Source organism: Anas platyrhynchos, chromosome 8 (assembly GCF_047663525.1).
Source record: "Anas platyrhynchos isolate ZD024472 breed Pekin duck chromosome 8, IASCAAS_PekinDuck_T2T, whole genome shotgun sequence".
Lineage (NCBI taxonomy): Eukaryota > Metazoa > Chordata > Aves > Anseriformes > Anatidae > Anas > Anas platyrhynchos.
In genome coordinates this window covers 31009787-31015786 of record NC_092594.1, presented here as the reverse complement: position 1 = coordinate 31015786, position 6000 = coordinate 31009787, and the positions used below count along the sequence as shown (strand labels likewise).

General features: G+C 44.1%; 1 long non-coding RNA gene across 1 annotated transcript in view; it reads right to left on the bottom strand.

The window, feature by feature from the left end:
• Positions 1 to 2162: 2162 nt before the first annotated feature.
• Positions 2163 to 6000, bottom strand: part of LOC113844333 (uncharacterized) — a 194535-nt gene continuing 190697 nt past the window's right edge. The window contains exon 4 of the long non-coding RNA XR_011810891.1: positions 2163 to 2506. This is a non-coding gene — a long non-coding RNA (uncharacterized lncRNA). The remainder of the gene's footprint in view (positions 2507 to 6000) is intronic.

The following is a 6000-nucleotide window of genomic DNA, read 5'->3' as shown; positions in this document are numbered from 1 at the left end:
TGGAATGACTTCTTGTTGAAATGAGTTTTCATACTTTGAGTTCAGAAAGAAAAGAAGAAAAAAAAAAAAAAGGAAAAAAAAAAAAGCAACATGGCTTGGCTTTGTATAAAATTTACAATCCCAACTGAAACAATACCATTTTCAGTTTTTTGAATTTTTGCAGTGCCAAAATAATAATAATACATCTTTCACTGATAAGTAGCAGAAATGCTGAAATGAGAATGAATGGGGGGGTACAATGACATTTGTACTCCAGTTGAAAATGTTGCTAACGTTGTTCCATTACTGACTTGCACCTCCCTTCTCTCCCAGCAGCAGCAGACCCCCTGTTTGCCCTAGTTTTGAAGCCAGGCCCGGATGTTGCTTACCTGTTGTGCAGGCCTCTGAAAGTAGGGCATTAAGTACTCCTTCCTTCTGAGCTTGTTAGACCAGTCATTAAGAATAATTGCTAATGGATAGTCTCTATCCAAATCAAACCTGTTGCAATCCTCCCATGCTTCAGACTGCTGAAGACCTCAACTCAATTTTCTGTTCGCAAACACGGTCCTGAATGCCATCTCCGTGTGGAGCAAAATGTCACTGCAATGTGATAATTTGATGATGATATTTCTGAAGTGCTGGGCTGCGCAAAGTAATAATCTTTGGTTAAACCATAATCACAGCACTGCAAACCGTTGGTTAATCATGGAAACTTCATATTCAGTGTGGTCTCCTGTGCTGTTCCAAGATGTTATGAGAAATGGCCATAAGCAGGCTGACAGGAATGTATTTATGCTGTTATTCACATCTTGTGGCATGCACACCAAGTGCCAGAGGTCATCGGATTTTGGTTTGTTTTGAAAAGCAGGGATCATGAGCGAGACTCAGTGCTTGAAGATGAAGAGGTTTGCAGCCCTCTGTCTTCTTCCACTAGGAGAAAAGGGGTGCCATGTCCAACTTCATTTAAATAAATTGCTCTCTCCTTTACCCATGATTTCTTCCAGGTTGGTGTCATGCCTAGAGCATCGTGTTGGGTGGTGCTACAAGGTGCAGGTGCTGCTACCACGTTCTGCAGATACCAAAAGTCTCCCTGGCTCGTACAAGGGCAGCTCATGTCCAGCTCTGCTCTGTCTCTGCGTTCCACTGGGCAACACCCCCGGCTTTCAGACACCGACATGCTGGGGACGTGGCATCCACAGACATTCCCTGAAGCAGCATTTTGGCTGGCCGTGCTTCCCCCTGCATCTCCTCTCCGCTGGGACATGCACACACAAACCCCACCGAGACAGCTCAGCACTGAAGACGCAGCACAGAGGCCTCTTGCCTGGCTGGTTCCTGAACAGCTGTTTCGGCTATGACATAACTGCTTTTAAACTTAAAAAAATACTAATAAATATATTTCTGAGCTGGCAACATATAGATCATTTCATAAAAAAAGCAAGAGCAAGATGTAAGCTGGCCGTGTAGCAGGTAGTGGACACAGTGGAATTGCAGAGTACACACAGCATCCCGTCAGCCCTGTCGTCTGCTCAGCTTTCACTCCTTAGGGGTCCGATCCTGAGGTCCTTTCTCAAGCAATAACCTCATCCATGCCATCAGGGTCTGCTGTTTCATCTGCTGGTAGCCTGGCTGGAATGTGTTTGCTTTGGGAGTGATTGTGTGCTTTGCTGGTGGGCTCTGAGCACAGATAAAAGGTAGTGCCCAGCTCAGCAGAGCAGTTTCTAGTGGGGTGAATGAACTCATTAGTAAAAGATGCCTTTAAAAAGCTGGGTGTTTTGCAAAGCCAATGTAGTTTAGACCTCTTCAGGGCAGGTGGAGTGGAAGCATGACCAGGCTCATCTCAAACCTGTTTCATGCTATTTGTCTGCTGCCCTGTGAAAACATGTTTCTTTCTGATGCCAGCTGGGGAAGCCTGAGAGAGTGAAAAAATCAGTCAGGCTGGGCCTGGAGGTCTGGAAATCTTACAACACTCTGAGGATGCCTGTCTTGTTCAGACAGTGTTGCTGCAGCAGGTCCCACAGATGCTCTGTGTCACTGGATCTGCACCTGAAATTCTGCCCCCCTCTTAGCCCCCCACAAAATAAAAGATGGGAAAGTCTTTCTGTAAAACTTGATTATTTTCTTACTGATATATGCAAGGAGGAAGGAGGGATTTTGTCAAAAGCAAACACACAAGCCAAAATAATAATAATAATAATAATAATAATAATAATAATAATAATAATAATAATAATAATAATAATAATAATAATAATAATAAATCCTGTGGGGCTACATCACCAGTTTTCTGGACCACAAGCTTTTCTGTGTCAATTTCCTGAGAATGATGACTGGAAGCACCCTCTTTCAAACAGCCCTCTGAATTAAAGGTCTCTCCTTGAAGATCATCCCTCCTCTCCTGAGGTCAGGGGGCTGGAGGCATCTCTGGCACATGAGGGTAGGTGCATGGGATCTGCCACTTCCCTCCTACCTTGTAGAGCAGCTCCCTAGGCAGCAACAGGTGGCCCCTTCCTCCAACCCAGGGACACTGGGGACAATAAAACAGACAGCACAATCTGCTGAGTATAAAGTTGTGGTCTAAACCATGAACTGGTGGTGCCATTATGTACTGAATACCTACTGTGTAATTAATATCTTTGTGTTAGGAAATAGTAATGACTAAGGGAGCTTGAGAGAAGACTGATCTGTGAGTCATCTCGACACCTGTTGAAATCCTCCTGGCACTGAGCAGCCTCAGGTTTTTAGGGGCAGACTCACGAGCCAGGCATCCAGTGCTCCGTTAGGAGGTGAGCAAGTGAAGAAATCCTCACGCAACCAGCAGCCCTCAGGAAGGAGCAATTTCAAAAATGTGCTGGGAAATGTTTCAACATCACTAAAAGGGTTTGCTTGGAAGTCTTGCACTGTTGTCAGGTATTGCAGCTCCAAAAGATACTTAATTAGTCTGCAGTTAAATCGCTCTGCTTTTAGATTAAGGATTGCACCGTGGAGTTGCTGTCCTGTAGGCTAAATATTCTCACTTAAGTGCACCCTGGCCTCAGAGATCAGAGTGGCTGGGCAAGGAATTCATGCTAACTCCAGAGCCAGAGACTGTGCAAAGAGCCACCCCAAGCTGTCCTTTGCAAAGTCAGAGAAAATGAGTGATTCTCCAGTCCAAAACCACAGTGTTCCTCAAGCCTAATTCCAGCACGAGGGAATTGGGCCGCTTTGGGTGCAAGTGGCCAAGGGTGTGTGCAGGAGAGGGGCTGCCGGGCAGCGTGGGTCTTTGGTAGGGATGAAGCCGATGGGGACAGCAAAGCACATGGATGACCAGCCCTGGTGAGCTTGAATCTCCAGCGTGCTGCCCCACAGAGAGCCTTTAGCCTGTACATCTCCTGTTTTTCACTTGCACTGTAATAGAGGGACCTGCTGCAGCTCTCAGACAGTGTCTGTCAGTGTCCGCATCCCCACCTGCTCAGGTCTAGCACTAGGACTGGAGGTCAGACTCATATGTGATCTGCATCATAACCTGTGGCATATTATTTGTCTTTTTGGCTATCAGGGATTGGTGTGATATTAATTTCCCTATAAAATGCATGCTCTGTGTAAGGATGGGGCATAGCTGTTGAAATTAAATTGCTTTAAGTTACAGCAAAAGCAACAAAATAAGCACTCCAAATTTATTCCATATAAATGCTGCACCTATACAGTGAAAGTCTTCATTTATCTCTATGCAATTAGATTTGGTTTCCACCTTTTTTACAGGAGTGTTTTAGTCCAGAGAGAAAAATGAAACACATACAACAGCAGGAGGCCACAGTCAGAAACGCTCCCTTCATCCAGGGAAGAAAGGGCTCTTACATTGTGAAAGGGAGCCTCCTGTTGTTTTCCAACTGGCATTTTCTGGCCAGCTGAAAGCTAAAATAACCCTCCTTTTATGCTTGTGATACTGTGATCTAATAGCTAAATGGATTTTTAGCACAAAGCATAATTTCCTCCTTTGGTTTCACTTATCACTTAATGGAAAGGCCCCCTAATGTATTGATCACCAAACCATTCTGCTTATATCCTAGGTAGGAACTGCTCAGTGGAAGTGAAAAACAGGTTGCCTTATAGCATTGCACTTATTTAATAACAACAACAATTATTATTATCATTATTATAATATCTTGTGGCCTGAACCTGCTGCATGCTCATGGTGTGCAGGCAGAAGACCATCAGCAGGAAGGCACAATTAATTTCTGCACGACACACGGTTCGTGTCTCCTCACGTTTTGCTGAAAGGCAGGCACTGTTTCCCAGCTCTCCCCACTCACTGCAGCAGAAGCATCGCCCCTCGGATGGGGCAACCATCGCAGGTGCAACACCACTGAGATGAGGGATGGAGAATTGCCTTCTCCTCCAGGCATTCAAGTAATGCATCTGAAAAGGGAAGCTGCAAGATTGCATGCTTCACTACGGAAGGAAAATACCTTCTTGAACCTAAAATCAAGAACTTTGTGGAAAGAAAAGTCCTGGAGGCTCACTGGGTTCCTATCTTCCATTATTGGTCCCTATAACGAAATGTTCCTGCTCCTTGCTTCACCAGTCCTAGGAGACTCTTCTGACCAAAGATGGGCATGTGCTTCAGCTTATTGCTTCATCCAGCATTGATGTTAACAGCCATAAATTAAGATTCCTCTAAAATAATAATAATTAAAAAAAATAGGAAACAAGTGAAATAATTCATTGTTTTGGGAGAAAATATCCCTTGAGCCTAACTACTGAAAATCAAACAGCATTTGAAAAGCAGGACATTGAAGCTAGCTTGAACTTGTAGAACATTAACATTGCTCTGGCAAGAGCACAAGTGGTATTCTGATAGATGCCATAACAATGCTGCAATTTCCTAAAACAATACATAAACTGAAAATGCAACATCACCCTCCTGTTTGTACACTCCCTCTTGCTCTGTCATCCTCTTATTGTTAGCTTTTTAAGTATTGTCTCTCTTAGGTTTTAAATACGTCGTTAGCATGATTTGCCACCAGTCTTTTTGTCTTGAAGAAGAATATTTTTTTTCCACCAGGGACCGTAACAAAGCCAATTTTTAATGTGAGGGAGTTCAAGCTTCAGCGATGACTCCACACTCCTGATGGTTTAAGTGGGAAAGCCACAGAAAAGCACTTGATACTAGCAGAAGAACAACACCTGGAAACCTGGTGTGAGGTGGGAGGTATACAAAAAAGCATCGTTGCCTGTGGGGAAAAATCTCTGAAAATTTTGTAAAGAATGATGGAGCTGAAATAGATCTGTCTGTGCCCTACTGCCACCTCTGAAGCAGGGCACCACCCGCACCTTGAGATGCTCTAAGAAACGAATCTCCTCCAGATCACAAAGCTAGTTTTAACACCAGAGAAAAAAAAAAAAAAAAAAAAAGAAAAAAAAAGAAAAAAAGAAAAGAAAAAAAAAAGTTGACTTGTTTTGGTTGACTGTGTAGCACGCAAAAAATAGTGTAATTTCTTTCCCTCCCAGCCCAGGAAAACCATAGCAGAGGGCAGGAGCCAGCAGCCTCCCCACGCCTGGCCTGTTCCCGTCACATTTCTCCTTGTGAGACTCCTACTGCCATAGTGCCATCTACAGACAGTTACAGAAATCAGAGATTCTGGTTGCTGCTGAGAAATTCAGAGTTTAGTGTTGTTTGAAGATTTGTCTAGTTTTACTGCAGTAATAATTGTTGCTGACTAGTACAGCAGCCCTTAATTCTGCATTGTGCTCCAGTGATTTTGGTCCCAAGCCCCACTGAAGCCACCTCAGAGACATCTGCTGGGCTCACGGCTGGCAGGATCAGTCTCATCCTGAATTTGTGGGTTGGGGATCTCAGCGTGGTTAACTTGTTATTAGCATAAAGGTGCTGACAGAGCACCCACAGTAGCAAACAGCTTCAGGCTTGAAAGTGTGACTCCGGGGACAGTGATACTTCAACTAAAAAATAATATTACACTACTGCAATGACTACATTTTCCCTGAAAACAGTGCAATCAGAGAGAGGGAGAGCAAACGCTG